Raw genomic sequence first — 18,188 nt, forward strand, 5'->3', positions numbered from 1 at the left:
TCAAGACGCCGGGCGGTGGTGGCGCACGCCTTTAATCCCAGCACTCGAGAGGCAGAGCCAGGTGGATCTCTGTGAGTTCGAGGCCAGCCTGGTCTCCAAAGCGAGTACCAGGAAAGGCGCAAAGCTACACAGAGAAACCCTGTCTCGAAAAACCAAAAAAAAAAAAAAAAAAAAAAGATTCAAGACTTAAACCTGGGAGAGAACTTCTGCAAGAAGCAGAGGAGACCCTCTCAACACTGGTCTGGGAATGGCCTCTCAGACCCGACACCAAAGCACAACCCACAGTTACCGTGAGACAAATCAAAAAGCTTCTGCAAGAAAGGACGACAGAACAGAAAGACAGCCGTGGATTTGACAGAAGATTAATGCCCCAAATGCACAAAGTACTCAAACAACTAAAGAGCAGGACATACAACTCATCAAAACTGAAAGGCATCAAAAGAATTAAATAGATCATCTCCAAAAAGATGGTGACCTCCATATCCATGAATAGGTACGTACACCTGAACACCACACACACACACACACACACAAACACACACACACACACACACACACACACACACACACACACACACACACACACAAACATATGATCAGATGATCAGTAATCAACAATTCCATCCTTGGATACATATCCCAAAGAAATGAAATCAACATCTTGAAGATACAACTACATTTCCGTGTAGTTACCAAGCAGTTATTGCAAATTATTCTCAACAGTCAAAGTGTCTACCAGCAGATGGAGGGGAAAGGAAATATGCTCCATGTACGTATATCCACAAATGTATAATATTCTACTATATGTGTGTATGTGTGGACATATATGCCCACCCTTACAAAAGAAGGAAAAGTGGCTATTTGCAACACCATGGATGAACCTGGAAGACACTATACTAAGTGAAACAAGCCAGACATAATAAGTACGGCAAAGCATCATTCACCTACAGAGTGATCTAAATGATCAGACTTGCAGGCTGGAGACACAAGTCATCAGGAAGAGTTCTTGCTGCTCTTCCAGAGGATGACTTCCTGCACCAATGTTGGGCAGCTTACAAATAAATGTCGGTAACTCTAGCTCAATGGAACTTCATGTTCCTTTCTGGCCTCTGCAGGCACTCACATACCTGTGGCATTGCACACACACACACACACACACACACACACACACACACACACACACACATATACACACACACATAAAAGTAAAATTTTGAAAATAAATTAAATGATCAGAGTGATAGAAAAAAACCTGAAAATGGTTGCCAGGAGTTGGGGGGTGGGGGGATATAAGGAAATGGTGATCAAAGGATGCAACATTTCAGTCACACGAAGAACATTCCGGAGATGCAGTTGACAGTGCAGCATCCCCAACTAGTAACGCTACATTGTGGAAACTTGGAAAGAGCATAGACCCTAAATGGTCTCACCACACAAAAAAAGTAAGGATGCGAGCAATGAACATGTAACAAGCATTACTACACTGATGACTTCACAGCACACATATAGATCAAAACAGTATACACTCCACATACATGTGATTCTATTTGTAAACCATGACTGAATAAAACTGAAAAGGCTTATTCAAAAAATAAAATGAATGTAGAAATATAAGGAAAACCACCTGGGGCTGGAAATATAGATCAGCAGCTAAGAGGGGTTGTTGCTCTTTCAAAGGACCCAAGTTTGGTTTCCGGTACCCACGTAGGCAGCTCACAACCATGTGACTCCAGTTCCAGGGGATCTAGTGCTGTCTCTTGTCTTCCATACTTACACGCACAGGCACATACACACACACACACACACACACACACACACACACACACACACACACACACACACACAGAAAGAGAGAAAGGAGGAAGGGAAGGGAAGAGAGAGGAAGGGAGAGAGGGAGGGAAAGAAAGAGACATGAAGAATAATTGTTTAAAGTAACCCATCTGATTTGCTAAACTATTGAGATTACTCAGCTAAAAGTAAAATATATTTTATAATTACACAAGAAAGAAAATAACAAAATTTTCTTCAACAAAAGTGTGACTCATTGCCAGGCATGGGGGTACACATCTGTAATTTCAATGGATGGTAAACAGAGGCTGGGGAATCATGCGTGTGACTCCATCTGTAGCTGCACAGGTAGTTCAAGACCAACCTAGGCTGCACAGAGAGACCCTCACTCAAAAAAAGAAAAAGATATGACCCATCAATATTTCAAAATGCTTCATATTTTTGTTTCAAGATAGCAATTTTAGAGTATATGAATTATATTTCAATAAAGCTGTTAATTTTTTAAACTAGCAGAGAAAGTGAATTCCTACAGAAGAATTTTTAAGACAGAAAATAAACTACTCTTTTATAATCAGTTCCACTCAACAGGCACTCACTGAGCCAGACCATGCCAAATGCTACACCACAAAAGCTAATAACAGACTGCCCTTGCCCTTGGGCAGTTTAGGTGAAGAAGAAATTAATGAGTAGCAAGCCCCTCGATAAGGTTCCGACTCCTTCCTACGTTCACAGAGGCAGTGGCCAGCTCTGTAAGTCAGCAGTCACCTAGTGCCAACTATCAGTGATGAGATAACCTAGTTCAGTGTCTCCTCAGCACGAGCAGGTGCGAGCTACGATCTGGGGCCATGACTGCCCGGCTGCAGTGCGCAACCATAACGTGGCAATGCCTGCTTCTGCCCACGTCTCCATTTCTTTGCTTCTGCCTCGACCCCAAGCTGGTTCCTTGGCAGCTTCTCCAAGACCGAGGCTTTACTTTTTAAGGCACCTCTACTGTTTTTTCAAAACCCTACTAAGGTTCTCGAGGTGAGCTGTCAACGCAAACGCAACTCCATTATTTTATATCTTTTTATCCCTTTCACTTAGTAGAGACTCCTTCTGCTCACTAGGTCTAAACCACTGTTTGGTGCCTTGCACGGACTGAGCCAAGGACTGTCGTCCTCTGATACGTGCTGGTGAGTCTGAACTGAGTTGCAAACCGGATGTGGGCAGCACATGAATTTTCTTTGGCATGAGCTACTCCAAAAGTATTTTAATGACTTATTGATGAGCTGCATTCAAGATGTCTTACATACATGCATTTTTAGCTTCATTTCCAGAAATCTGGCACCAATGGTGCAAGCCAAGCAATGACATCCCCACCCACTGTGATGAGTGTGCAGGTCTATGACCCACAGGTTTCCATGCACAACACACCCAGCTGGATTCACTTATCATTAGCTAATTCTGACGATAATGAAGTTTGAGAAATCCAAGGCCTGGAAGCCATGCTCAATGCCCAGAGGAAGGTCTCTGCCCTCACTGCTAGGTTTAGGCAGCAAATCCATATTCCTCTACCCCTTCCAACCTCTCCTAGTCTTTCAGTAGCATAGCTTCTCTATCTTCCCATAACACTGCTAACATCGGCCTACCATCTACAATCATGAAGGACTCTCTGGCATCTTTCAACCTCAAAGCTCCTACACAAAGCAGCACAGTTCCAGGCCACAGAGCAGAAAGCACTGAGATCTCACCCACAGACCAATGAACTCTTCCTTTAGAGATACTATTCACTTTGAAATAAATGTTTCCCCTAAATTTCTGAATTCTGGTGAATTTTTTAAATGCCCCTCCAAATTTATCAAGAAATTCAATAACAAAAAAGAAGTTCTGATTTTAAAATGGACAACGGATCTAAAAAGATGTTTCTTGAGAAGACATACAAACAAAAAGTACATTAAAAATGTCCAATGGGACAGTGTAAATCAAAACTACAATGAGACATCACTCATCCCCAAAAGAATGACTATCGTTAAAAAAGACTAAAGATAACAAGGCTTGTGGATCTATTAGAAAAATTGTAAGAGTCAGAGGGGATGGATGACCCCAAGGAAACAGTGTCTTCCAGACATAACAAGATGATGTGCATATGAACTCACAGAGACTGAGGCAGCATGCCAGGGTCTGCGCAGGTTCAAGTCAGACGGAGTTCTTAGCACTGAGGTGGGGAAGTGGACACAGAGTCACACCCTTAACCAAAAAATTACATTTATAGCTGCCAGCAAAGGGAAAATTTTCCTCCAATGGAGTGTCACTAGGTATATCAACCACACTCCAGGGCAGGTCCCAGGCCCAGGAATAGTTGGCCAACACAAAATGAATTCAATGATATTTTTTCTGAACTTTTTGTTTTGCTTGGGCATTTTTTAAATTGTTTTTTTTTTTCTTGTTTTGATTTTTGTTTTGTAGTGTGTGTGTGTGTGTGTGTGTGTGTGTGTGTGTGTGTGTGTGTGTGTGTGTGTGTCAGAGACAGAGAGAGAGAGAAAGAGAGACAGAATATGAAGTTAGCCAGGTCAGTAAGTTGGAAGGATCTTGAAGGAGTTGAGAAAGGGGAGAACATAATTAAAATACATTGTTTGTATTTAAAAAAAAAAACAACTTTTAAATATAACAAGTACTGGTGAAAGTGTGTTTAAAAAAAAGGAACTCTTTCACATGAAAAGCCATATGCAGGCTTATTTAAAAACTGAAAAGAGCTACCAATGATCCAGAAATTCTAATACTGTGTATACATCCGAATTCACCCCCCAAGATCACTGTGCCACTACTGACAAGGCCAAGAAACAGAAGCAAGTGTTCGTGAACTGAGGGATGGATGAAGAAAACGTGGTACCTAGTCACGAAGCTCTTTGTGGCTCCAGGAAGAATGAAATGCCATCACTGTGACAACATAAACGGACCTGGAAACCATCCTGTGCAGTGAAGTAAGCGAAGCCTAGAAAGACAAGTGCTGATCTTACTCACATGCAGACTCGAAGAGAGCTGACATCACAGGAATTGAGGGTAGGATGATAGTCATCAGACGGTGGGCAGGGGACAGGGAGAGATGGGGAGAGGTAAACGGCACTTCAGCAAGAGTTAGGTCCGGGGTACTATTGAGTAGTGGGCTCACTACACATATCAGTAATATGTCTGCCAGAACTTGAGGGTAAAACCCTATTACTGAAGACACCACACATTCAGTCACAGAACCTAGAGGAACTGGGCTGGTACCAACTGGGAAGTCTCCTTCCTAAGGACTGTCAGAAGGTACTGTGTAAGTGCTACGGAAGAAACGTTATCAATAGTCCTACCTATCTATAGACCCTGCAGACTACAAGACCTCCAGTCAGGGCTCGGAGACATTGCAGAAGAAGTGGTTGGAAAGATTGCAAGAACCAGAGGACACAGAGGACTGCTGCATGATGATGCTTTCTGGATAGGACAGGGATGTTGCATCCCTGAACTCTCAAGAATATGGTTGCCTGCACAAGACCTGTGCACGTGCACACCAGTTGGCATAACAACATAGCTAGGGGAAAGGCTGGCAAGACCCCACCCTAGTTAAACAGCTCTAAGCAGTCAGTAGCTGCTAAGGAGAGAGAGTTGGTTTCCTTTAGGCATGGTCTCCCTATTAGGTCAACTGAGCCTACGTGCTCGGCTCTAAACCCACGTACCATACTGACAACATCAACGGTTGTTTTTGCCCTTTTGGGGGGCCTGTCACCCAGCTCCCAAATACATCACACATGGAGGCTTATTCTTAACCATAAACGCCCAGCCTTGGCTTGGCTTGGATTTTTTGTCAGCTTTTCTTAACTTTAAAGTATCCCGTCTACCTTTTGCCTTTGGGCTTTTTTCTTTGCTTACTTGTGTGTATCTTACTTTCACTCTTACTCCGGGGCTGGCTGTGCGGCTGGGTGGCTGTCCCCTGGCATCCTCCTCCCTCTCTCCTCCTTCTTTTCTCACTCCTCTCCGATTTCCCCTTCGACGTCTCCTCTCTGCCTGCCAGCCCCACCTACTTCTCTCTCCGGCCTTGCTATTGGCCGTTCAGCTCTTTATTAGACCATCGGGTGTTTTAGACAGGCACAGTAACACAGCCTCACAGAGTTAAACAAATGCAACATAAAAGAATGCAACACAGCTTTGCATCATTAAACAAATGCTCCACAGCCTAAACAAATGTAACACATCTCAAAATAATATTCCACAACACAATAGGGTGTACGCACAATGTGTGTGTGTGCATGTGTGTGCATGTGTGTGGGTGTCTGTCTGTCTGTAATTATAGAAGAAGTCATGAATTTGGGAAGAGAATGTAGCAGGGGGGTCACAGGAAGAACTGGAAGGGGGACAGGAGATGTGGGAACGTTGTAAGGACAGTGTATTCACATTTAAAATTCTCAAAACACGACTTTTTAAAAACTTTCAAAAAGATCTATGTTTGAGGAAATAGGCATGTTTAACTTTACTGACCAAAACGTGTTACCCCATGATATGTACAACTGTGTGTTATATACAATTTGCAAATACATTTAATAAGTAAAGGAAACACTGCATGTGTGCGAGGTGCAGATTCTAATTCGGCAGGTCTGGCAGGAAGCCCGAGAGTGATGCAGATGCTGCTAGCTGTGAACCTCTTCCAACAGCAAGGTGCCAAGAGGCCTTTGATGGAAGGTTTCTGAGAGGAAGTTATGTAAATGAACTAGACCTCCAAGTCACATTCTGCCGATTTTAAAATACAAAAACGCTCACCTCCTAACATCTCATTTACATAAATAGTTGCCTTTTTATAAAGATCCCCAAAGAAGAAACAGATGGCTCCTTTAGCTTAGGCATTGACTATTGTATATTCTCTATGTGATCAATACTGGGCATTATACAGAGCATTGGCTAGACTTCCACAGGTTCACAATGATCACAAATCCAGATAACAAAAAGACTAACGGGTAACAACTCTCCAAAGCAGCAAAATGACTAAATCTTAATTGCTAATAGATTAATAAAAACAATGGAGCCAAGAAGGGAAATATCAATATCAAAGAGGAACATGCCAAACCAGACTCATTCCCCTCACATGGATACTCACCTCACCCCCACCCTCCTGTCAATCACTGACAAAGAAGAGACTTTGACTTCTAAGAATGTCTTCAGGAAAGGGAGAGGGAGTTTGTCCAGAAGGGGGGGGGGGGGGTGAGAACCATTAGTTTTCAATTGTGTATCAAAAGGCAATTTGAGGCATGAGGGTAAGTAGGACTGATGGGCATTCCGGGTCTTTCCTGTGGCAGAAGTACTGAGCAAGAACTGAGTCTGGGGTGTTCATGAGATGGAAGAAGACCCACCGAAAGAATCCTGGGTAAAGGAGGCATGGGACTAATCTCCCGAGAACCCGGCAAGCACCCTTAACAAACCCTAGTGAGCATTTCCATGCAGAAAGGCTACACAGTATGTCTCTGGGGCCCTTTCCAGCTTTCCTTCAACTGCCAGACAAAAACTTCCGTTTTCCTCTAACATATCATTTTTACCTGAGTCACCCCAGTCACTCAGTCACCCCAGTCACCCTTCATATGGGAAGACTGTGGATGTGTGAAAGTCTATATAAGCAAACACAAAGAGACACCTGCTCGCTCCCTCAGACAGGCCCTGCCGTCCTCTGCATCCCTGGTCCTCAGCTCTCACAGATCTTATTTTTGTTCTATCCTCAATCATCCTGATTCTTCTCAGAAACCTGTCAAAGCTCCCCACCCCCCTCTCATGCAGTGAGTGATGAATACAACTTCAGGTTGATCCAGCCACTCCATCGAAGAGGTCTTGGTTGTGCATTATATTCTACTAAAACGCCCCATCTCGTCACAAGTGCATCATGAGCGCATGCTCGCTTGTCCTTGTCTCTGCTGCCCATTTCACACATAGCACAGAGCCTAGCCCATAAAAGAGTCGCAACGTTTGTTCAATGAAGAAAAATAAATAGTTTTGGCCTAGCGTTAAATAATAATCATCACTACAAAAAAGTCATTAGACCAAGGGCCATGACTCCATCTTTACTAAAGCCCAAGGAGGGAGGAGAGGAAATGCACCTTCCTAAGAGTCGGGGTTAAATATCAACGTGTGCATTACCTGCTGGCTGGAGCAGGTAAGGCGTGGAAAGCACACAATTTCCCTCCTGGAAGCTCTTTGCTGGCTTGCCCTGGATAGCACCTGGCAAAAGTGATAATACAGGGCAGAGCTTGGAATGTCTTTTCTAGCTTAAAGATGCCAACTCCAGGCTCAACAGAGGAAGCAGGGGAGGGGAACGATGAAGGAGAATGAAGGGAGAAAGCGGGGAGGCGTACACAGAAAAAAATCTAGCACCACAGGAAGACCACTGGGAATCGTTCATCACTTGTAGGTGGGGCCAAGAGCAACACAGACCACACCCTGAAATCCTTGGCACCAAGTCCATTTCTCTGAAGCAAAGCAGTAAGGCAAAAGCCTAAGAAAGGTCCTGCTCGTTCGTCACACACTGCCCAACTTCCACCTGCCTCCCACCCACCTAGTAAGCTACCGCTGGGTTCCTCCCACCACAGTTCTCTCCAGGCTATCCGATATCAAGTGTCCTTTTCTTCGTCTTTTTATCATCGCAATCTGCTGGTTCCACGCTCTGTTAGTTTGAGCACCTGTTCTTCAGTGAATCACTGAAAGCTACTGTATATTACTTGAAAGACCATCCGTGCCTGAAAATATTACTTCCCTGACCCTTTGGGGTCAGGCGGACCTTCAACACTAGTAAAGAAATTCGTGTGGAAGCTTGTGGTATGCTGTTTTAGTTGTTAGCAATCCCCCGCCCCTGCTTTCCCCGCCCTTGCCATGGTTTAATGTGAGCAAAGTATATTACTGAGATGAGCCACTGGAGAGGATAGAGTCAGTCTGCAGCAACATCAAGATGAAGACTTTCTTAATACACACATATCTGACTCTGCAGATAAAATATCATATAAGCACCTGTTCAGCCGGTGTACATCAACACGGAGAAGTATCTATACTCGCTGCCCATCAATTGGCACAGTACATCCTAAGTTCGGGGGAACACAATTCGGCTGTAATCATAATCTCCATGCTTTGTTTCAGCGTTTCCTTAAGATGAGAAAGTGCTGCATGGTCCTCGGTAGCAGATGGTTGGCTGCTAACTACAATGTTCCCTCACAAAGCCTTCACATTCTTTGGTCAGCAAGACGGGTTAGAGGGTAAAGATGTAAAGATGCTTGACATGCAAACATGGCAACCTGTTTGCTCTCTGGGATCCACACAGAGGTGAAAGGAGAGAGCTCACACCACAGAGTTGTTCCCTGACCTCCACAGGCGCACCATGGTGTGCGTGCATACACACCACCGCCACCACCACCGCCACCACCACCACCACCACCACTACCACCACCACCACCGCATTCTTGTATGTATCTAAACCAGTGCTCTGACAGTCCCCTCTGAAGTATCTTTTCTAATCTCATAAATGGTAGCTAACCAGAATGAAAACCTCATCCACTGTAGAACAAGTTTTCAGCGATAAGTCACAAAGCCTCACCAAGCACTCCTCCCTGAACTAATGCCAAAAGCCGATTCACGCTCGCGTGACACGCTGTTTCACCCAAGCACAAAGCGAAATGTCTGCTATCGTGTGCACTCACTCTTCCACACTCCAGTCCAGTGATGTGGTCCAGCAGCCGACCGCATCGTTCCACAAAGAAATCCTGTTCAAAACTTCTGGTTTCTAAGGAGAATGTCTGTCTTTAGCTTCCCAGCTGGTCTTCCAAGTGTCTCTTCAATAAGATGCCCATACTTGTTTTCAGCATAAGAGTCCTTTAGTAGACTAGTAGAACTACGGTCTCGGACCTGCCCTTAGTCATATAACACAGGGAACTGGTAAGAGAAGCATTATTATGGATTGTCCTGGAAAACCTCAATGGGGTAACAGAGAAGCCACTGTGCTTTGTTTGAAAAGGACACAAAAGCATCCATGGCACAGTTTCATAACAGGCATTGATTAAGGATTTGCTCCCAACGGAGATCAGAAATGAATGGACGGTGAACCCACTAAAAAGTTACTTTGTCATACATTCATATTTCCATATGCACGTCACAGATGCCCTCGTTCTAATGCAAAGAGATTCACATTTATATTTTGCATTGATATTCCCTTCGCTAAACATGCTGATGGCACACTGGACCACGACACTTAGATCAATACAGGTTGAATACCCCTTCATGGTACAGAGCTTTCCACTTGAGGAATCATGTGGTATTCAAAAGATTTCAGATTGAGAGCATTTTGGATCTCAGAGTTCAAACTGGGTATGCTCAACCTATTATTTTCATCACTGTGGGTTACCCTTCTGTCTGTGGACCATTTTTAAATGACTGGCCAAATTTTATGTAACAGAAATACAACTTAATAATAGTAGTAGTAGGGCTTGGAATGTAGTTCAATGGTAGATTGCTCCCCTAACATGCATGAAGTCCTGAGTTCAGTTTCAACCTATACACACACACACACACACACACACACACACACACACACACACACACACACACGGAAGTGGGAGAGATAGAAATTGTAAAACACACTTTAATAAATAAAAACTAAATAAGTGATATAGAATATATATTAAACATGAAATGGACCATTAACAGAATGTAGGTTATATATACTGATAGATAGTCTTCTTTACGAGTTTCACAAAAATATAATAGGGGACTGGAGAGGTGGCTCTGCAGCAGTTAAGAGCCATGGTTGATCTTCCAGAGGACCTGGGTTCGATTCCAAGCACCCACACGGTGTCTCACAACCATCTATAACTCCAGTCTTAGGGGATCTGATCCCCTCTTCTGGCCTCCATAGGCACAGCACACATGCGGTGCACAGACATCCATGCTGGCAAAAGATCCATACACACACAATTTTAAAAATGTTTTTAAAGAAGACATAATAGAATGCCTGCAGAAATCATAGTGACTCTCCTATCTCAAGGCCCTACACAAGCCCTACTACACCATGCTACTTCTCTGACCTCACTGCCGACCCCAATCCCCTCCTCCCAGGTATCTACAGAGCATCATACCAGTCTCCGTGTGGATCTCTGAACACATCCAAATACAGATCACCCAACAGACCAAACATTTGGACTGGCCCTTTCCTCCATTTCCTCCCGCAATTCTCTCCATTCTGTAACTACGTAAGTATATATACTTCGTCCTATTTCCGTATGCACTACACAGATTCCCTTGTTCTAATGCATAGAGATTCGCATTTATATTGACACTGATATCCACTTCCCTGCACATGCTGACGGCACACTGGGACTTCCTCTCAAGTCTCTGTTTGGGGTCACTTTCTCCGCACAGCACATTTCTCTGCCACATTTGCCATTCTGCCATGCTACATCATTTCCTTTTTTATTTGACTTATTCTCCAGGCCTTCCATAGCATGAAAACGCCACATGGTTGGCATTCATTGTTTTATTCTCTGGTGTACAGCCAGCACCAACATCAGACACTAACTCATAAAAACCCAGTTGAGGGAGTAAGTGAACAAGTGGAATTCTTCCTTTTCCCCATAACCACCAATCTGTGGATGGATCTTTCTTTAAGACTTAAACCAGAACATTGTAGACTATCGAAATTTTAAGCAAAAACATTATAGCAACAAATGGTGTTAAAACCAGACAAGATCAGGAACTGATTTAAAATTTGGAAAGACCGAACGCAGAGAATTAGTTTAAAAGCCAATCCATGGAAGAAATTAAATATGTAATTTCCTAACGACCACGGCTTCTTAGTGGTTTGTTTTATCCACACAATAGCCATAACTATAAATATTCTGTTAACATATGCAAGCACACACATAAACATACAAATTGAACAAATCCAGAAGAAACTAAGGTGAATGTTCTTTATATAAAAACTAGCAATCTGAAATCCAGGTGGAGACATATGTGCACTCAGACGAGTCAAGTTCCAGGCCAACCAAAGCCACCTCAAAGACCAAAGTTCACAATTTCTTTTTAGATTTAGTTATTCTCTTTATACGTGTGTATGTGTGTGTACGTGCCTGTGTTTGTGCACACCACATGGGTGAATTTGTCTGTGGAGGCCAGAAGATGATGTTGTATCCCCTGGAACTGGTTGTGAGCCCCCTGACCGGGTGCTGGGGGGTACACCTAATCTGCAAGGACAGTAGGCACTCTTCACTGCTGAGCCATCTCTCCAGCACCTCAAGTTCATGATCATAATTAGGATGGCCATACATGCTGGTTTCCCTGGTGTAATGTTTAATCTTGACTGTAAACTTACTTACTTGGATTTTCAAATCATCATGGAAATGAATCTCGGGTCACATCTGGAAGGGACTTCCTAAATGGGCTTAAGTGATATGGGAATACTCACCCTAAATATAGATAAACAATTCCCATGGGCTGGGGTCCCAGACTGAATACATAGGAGAAAGCCAGATGAACAAGAGTTATTCATTAGTTTCTGATGCCTGGCTGTGGATACAATGTAACCAACCACCTCAGAAATTCCATCTTCCCTGCCATGATGGACTCTATTCCCTCTAACTATAAACCTAATAAACCCCTCCTTCTTTAAGTCAGATATTTGATCATAGCAACAAGCAATGTAACTTAGAAATCCGAGCTAGTTCAGTTGGTTAGCTTGGTGCCCTTTCCAGGTAGTACCACATTCTACTCACAAACATGTCCTTGACTGGAAAAAAATTACTTAGTCATCATATTTATAAAGGAGATAAATAAATTTTATTCTTATTCAGATTTGCTGACCAAGCTGTTAAGGACTTTGGTGGACTGAGTGCTAAAGACAACCCATACATAATACCTCCTGGCCAGGACTACAAGTGAACTGTTAGAAACAGACACGTTTTCCAGCAAAAGTCATGGAATCAGAGGCCCAAAACTTCATATATACAAAGCCCAAAGCCTCATCAGGTTACTCGCACAATGTAAACTTGCACAGGCTGTATAGTTTATTTTCTTATGCATTCCCTATGAAAAGCTGAGGCCAAAATCCCACTGGAAACAGAACAGAGTACAGAAAACAAAAGCGCCCCTATTGTCCGGGGAAACTGCAAGAATGTGGAGTCGAGACTATACAGAAGCATCTGTGTTCTGGACTCCCAGCAAATATCCAAGAACCGTGTCTAACCCTAGATGGTGGAGCAGGCATTCATGTGTGTAAGCACCACGTAAACACTCAATCTACAATCAAGGTTTGGAGCAACTGTCCTCCCAAATCGCAGGAGTCAGCCAATTTGTGTCAGCCTTAAATAAAGGGCAGGAGGTAACGCTTGCTGTCTTGAAGGCAGTAATAGGGGCTTAGAACCACGACAGACTCTTCAGGACTTAGCACGCCCTCTCTCCACATGCGGAAATGGATCTCATTCTTTCATTTCCCCACTATGTCTTTTCCTTTTGTATTTTTCAGGTTCAACTATCTTATTTTCTTACTGAATATTTAAGAAGTAAAAGACTGACATTAAGCACGCTCAAAATCTGGTGTCAGCTAAGCACGGTGGTACACACCAACAATCCCGGTATTTGGGAGGCCAAAACAAGAGGACCTTGGATTCAAGGTCAACCTAGGCTATATAATGAGACCCTGTCTCAAAGAAAGAAAGTAAAGAAGAGAGAAGAAAAGAAAAACGGAAAGGAAAGGAAAGCTGAGGTCAAGGGAAGGCTGGTGAATATCACCCAAGACACCTTCATTTCCAGAGTGATCATATAATTTATCATCCGAACCAGGAAACTTTTAAAAGTGGAGATAAGTCGGTAGTGACAAAATGGCACCATCACAGGCAAACCAGAAGGTCTGGTCACCCTTCTAATCTCTCCTTCATATCATTCACATCCTGTGGCAGCTTCCTGGGCCCCGAGAAGCGACCCTGCCCCTGCTGGAGCAACTAAACTTCACGCCTAGGCCTAGAAACAACAAAGTGTCTTAGGCTGCTAGTTCCTATCCAACACACCATGCTGAACTACCCCAACCCCCCACCACCACCTCCTCCACCCTCCCAAGCCCCAACCCCCCACCTCCACTCGCCCACCACCTCCTCCACCCAGGATTAAGCAGGTAGCAGTTCACTACTGAGCACTACAACAGGCCAGGTCCGGAGCAAGCCCAAGCCAGGAGCGTATTTTCTTTCAAAGGAACAATTCACAACATGGATGGCCACCCATGAGGACACAGACATCGGGCACAGACTGAAGAGCAAGGATTAAAGATATCAGATCATTGCATTGATAACAGAGTACATTCAACACCAAGCAGGGCCCCAAAGCCATCCATCCCTCCTGCAAAACAATCCCCAAGAAAGAAAGCCACTGTATCTGTCCTCAAATACAGTAACAACTTGGGTTTCTTTTTCATTTGCTGAGGTCAGTGTCAGTGGTGAAAAGGTTCTGAAAAGTGCAAGAATGAATGTTTTCCTCCTTAGAGCACACGGCCCAAGTTCTTCAGAGTCCCAGCTCTTTATCTCAAGTCTCTTGCACAGCTCAGCCAAACACTATTGGATCATGAAGTTTAGTCTCGTGGCTGGTAAAAAAAAAAAAAAAAAAAATCAATTTGCTAAAATATTTTCCTTCACATTCATAACAAACGAAAACCAATGTTTGATCAAGTTGCAATCCGGAGCATGAAATCTACAGAAGCAGGAAACCTACAGCTGGATTATCAAATGTTCAGAATGACTTCGAGTTCCTCGCTGACATCATTTCGCTTCACAAAGACGCACTGCCAAGAGGCACCCCAACCTATGATGGGTGTCACAGGGAAGCAAATGTCTAGGGACAGGTGCGTCATCGTGGAAGTAAATTAATGCCCAGAGTTGAGAGTTTGGGGGCAAAGGTGGAGGTCAGGAAACTACCTACCAAGGAGATATAAGAAACCAATGTAAACGGACGCAGGGGACACTCAGGTCCTTGCAGCTTGGAGACATTGGGAGTCCAAGGTGCCAGATATACGCAGGGACCAAGAGAAGTGGGACTACTCCCCACAAGGTGGTAAGATACTTTTAAGTTCAAAGGCATCTATCTGTGTTGCTGTAACTGCTTAAACTATCTTACCTATGTTAATGTAGTAATGAAACAAACAATTCAATGATGAGTTTTTAAATGTGGAAAAGAAAGAAATGATGTCGGTTGCTGGATAACAAATGTCCCCTTTAAGAGGTCAACATTATGACTTTCTTGCCTTTGGCCTCACTTTGCTGCGCCTCCCAATAATACAGCAGACAGTCTCTAAGTGTGCAATGCCCCTTTCTGCCTGGCTCCTCCTGTCTGCTAGGGACACCATCTGTCCCACGCTACATAAACAATCCCTGCAGGAATCTTCTGATGACCAAACAGATTAGCAGCATCCAGATCTTGACACCATTAAAGTCATCCCCTCAGATTAGGACACTGGCCCTCATAACTCCAGAGACAAACTCCAGAACTAAGCTTGCTTTGTTTGTAAGTAAAGTGACTGACATTTTAAAGATAACCTCTTGGCACATAAAGCCATCTGTTGGGGGGAGGGGGGAGGGAAAGAGAGAGGCTGACTGACTCTCTAGGCAATAGAAGAAATGAGCCCTTCAGGGAATAGGAGAGGCAGTAAAAAGAAAATCATATTTACAAGGCAAACAAATGCACCAAATTTCACAATTTCTAATAAAAGACTACTGATTACTCAATTTTTCTACTAAACGACAAAGTACACACACACACACACAAACACACACACACAACTATTCAAAAAAAGAAACAAAAACAAGTTGCACAGTTTGGCAAAGACATACGTACAAGAATTCCGAGTTTGCATGACTCAAGAGGAGCAAAGCAGAAATCTTATCCACAAAGGCTAAAGGCCGCGGTGAAGTTTGCCTCTCGTTCACCTCTGTCCATACGATCACCGACGCTGTCCTTTTCCAAGTTTATTATTGACTGAACCCTTATAACTCTACTCGCGAGCTCTCTGTGCTGACTCCAAAGGCTCCCAACTCGAAAAGAAATAACTGTGCCCGTGACGGTGTCCCTAAAATTAATCATAATAAACGAAAAGCAGCTGAGCGCCGCTCACGGAGAAGAAGACACAGGCATAAGGAGCCAGACCTCTGCAGCTGTACGTCCTCCCAAACGTCTACGTCTAAATCTGCAGCCCGGGTTTCCTCCAGGCCCCAAGCTCCAGCAGAGGATGCTCACCACACATTCCAAAGAGAAAGCAAAGGAAGCCGCCGCCTCCTCCTCTCCCTCGAGTGATGCTCACAGGAGCCCCCAAGTCCCAGCTCCTGGGGAAATCACCGAATCAGCAGGCGCGTCCGGCGCCCGCCGCCGGTCCGCGGGCGCTCCGGGAGCAGAATGTCAAATGAATGACCGACCCGCGCCAGGGCGCGAGGGAGCCAGACAAAGCCGCCACCCGCTAGCTACCTGCGGGGCGAGCGCGGGGCACGGGCCGCGCACTCACCTGGGCCGGCGGGCGGGCGGGCTGCGGGTGGGGACCCGGCCGAGGCGGGAGCGCGCCCCGCAGTCGCCGCGCGCGCGAGCCGCCAGTGCGCGCCGCGGAGGAAGGCAGGCGGCCGGCCGGCCGGGCGGGCGGGCGGGCGGGCAGGCGAGCGAGCTGGCAGCTCCGGAGCTGCGGCGGCGGCCGCGGCTACGGAGCCTACGCGGCTCCCGGGGACCGGCGAGCGTCTCAGCGACCGTCCCCGGCTCGCCTTGGAGCCGGCATCCTCCCCCGGCACGCCGCGACCCGAGCCTCGGCGCTCCCGAGGCGGCTCCGTGCGCCGCCGCCCACCCGCGGTTACGCCGCGCGACCCGCCGATTGTGTCGAGTCAGCGGCGGCGGCGGCGGCGGCGGCGGCGGCGGCGGCGGGGACGCGCGGAGCCGTGTCCTCCCCGCGCTCGGGGGGCCCCGGGCGGGCGCCCGTCCCGCCCGCTCTCCAGGCGTCGCCCGCGAGCCGCGCACCGGCCGCCCCGCGTCCCCCTCGCCGACGCCCGCCGCCTCCCCCCCCCCCCCCCCCTGCATCGCCACGGGTCCCCGGCCGGCTTGCTCACCTCCAGCCGCGCCGCCCCGTCCGCCGGACGCCTGGGCGGCATCTGCTCGCACCGCGCTGGGGGCCGCTGGGCAGGGGGGACGGGGGGAGGGCCGCCTGCACGTCGGGGACCCCGGGAGCTTGACCGAGCCGAGCCCCGGGGAGAAGCGGCCAGACTCCCGGCCACGGGACCTCCCTCAGCACGGCGCTCCAGAGCGAGCGGGGCGGGTGGTGGTGGTGGTGGTGGTGGTGCTGCTGCTGCTGCTGCTGCTGCTGCTGCTGCTGCTGCTGCTGCTGCTGCTGCTGCTGCTGCTGGGTTGGAGGACTGAGTTAGGCTGCGGAGCAGCGAAGGACAGGAGCGTTCCTAGAGGCTTCGCGAAGGATGAAGGGGACCCGCTGAGGTCATGGAGACAAGTCTTGTTTCTAAATTCTACTCCAAAAGCTGAGTCAGGGGCGTCATGCCTCAGTTTCCCCACCTGTATGGGCAAGACAGTAAGTAACACATAGATCACACAAACACACACACACACAGGGTGGGGTCAAGACGAAAAATGTATTATTAAAATCGCACTTGGCTTAGAGAGGACACTAAAAAACTCAATTTTGCTATGTAGATGTTTGGCGCTTTCCATGTATTTCTTCTATGGCATCTTCTCTGAGTCAGTCTCATTTTAGAAAAAAGTAAATGGGTAATGCTGAAATCTAAGACTATGCCCCTACAGTACTTACATGGTGCCTATATAGACATGGGAAAGAGCTACTTGGTTCGTAGATTAACTATATTTATGCAGGAAGTAAAACAATACTTCCTCCCCCCCCCCCCCCGAGTAATGGATATGCATACTTTTTGAATGTCTGTGTTGAGTATTATGGATCTCCCCAACTCTTCTTTTCTAGTAACAGTGGTTCCTATCGGTCCCTCACCCACAGTGAGTCTCTAGTTCCTTGGATACTGGCAGACCCCTAGACAGGCCAGCCATCATCTTCTAGAACGCAATGTCTGGCTATGGGGTGGACATATTAGTTCAAAAGTTCAGTGTGAAGCTTTCCTCGGATCTGTTCAGAAAATGTAAAGCTATTAAAACTAGTCTCATTAAAGCTGGAAGACCTAAGCCAGGTGGCAAGGACCGCTAGAGTTTACCAAGAAGCCCACGTGGGAAAGAAAGGTTGAGATGAAGAAGAGGGTGTCTGGCCCGAGAAGGAGGCAAACATGTCAAATCATCTCCCTTTTTATTTATGTTCTGTCACTGGTCACAAAAACAGCCCTGATGCATTTGTCCCTAAATCTATCATCGCAGGCATCATTGATGGAACTCATGCTATCAGAGGT

The 18,188-nt window shown here is 46.0% G+C and overlaps 1 protein-coding gene across 5 annotated transcripts in view; it reads right to left on the reverse strand.

Annotated features, from left to right (window-relative positions):
* Hecw2 (HECT, C2 and WW domain containing E3 ubiquitin protein ligase 2) overlaps positions 1-16,998 on the reverse strand; it is a 355,297-nt gene extending 338,299 nt beyond the window's left edge. Inside the window, exon 1 of one of the 5 annotated variants that reach the window (XM_052749448.1) lies at positions 16,881-16,998. The gene's annotated coding sequence lies outside the window, so the exon portion shown is untranslated. The other 4 variants (XM_052749450.1, XM_052749449.1, XM_052749447.1 and 1 more) reach the window with 4 other exon arrangements.
* Positions 16,999-18,188: the final 1,190 nt, after the last annotated feature.

Source organism: Peromyscus californicus, unplaced genomic scaffold (assembly GCF_007827085.1).
Source record: "Peromyscus californicus insignis strain IS unplaced genomic scaffold, ASM782708v3 Scaffold_21__1_contigs__length_65335640, whole genome shotgun sequence".
NCBI classification, from domain to species: Eukaryota; Metazoa; Chordata; class Mammalia; order Rodentia; family Cricetidae; genus Peromyscus; species Peromyscus californicus.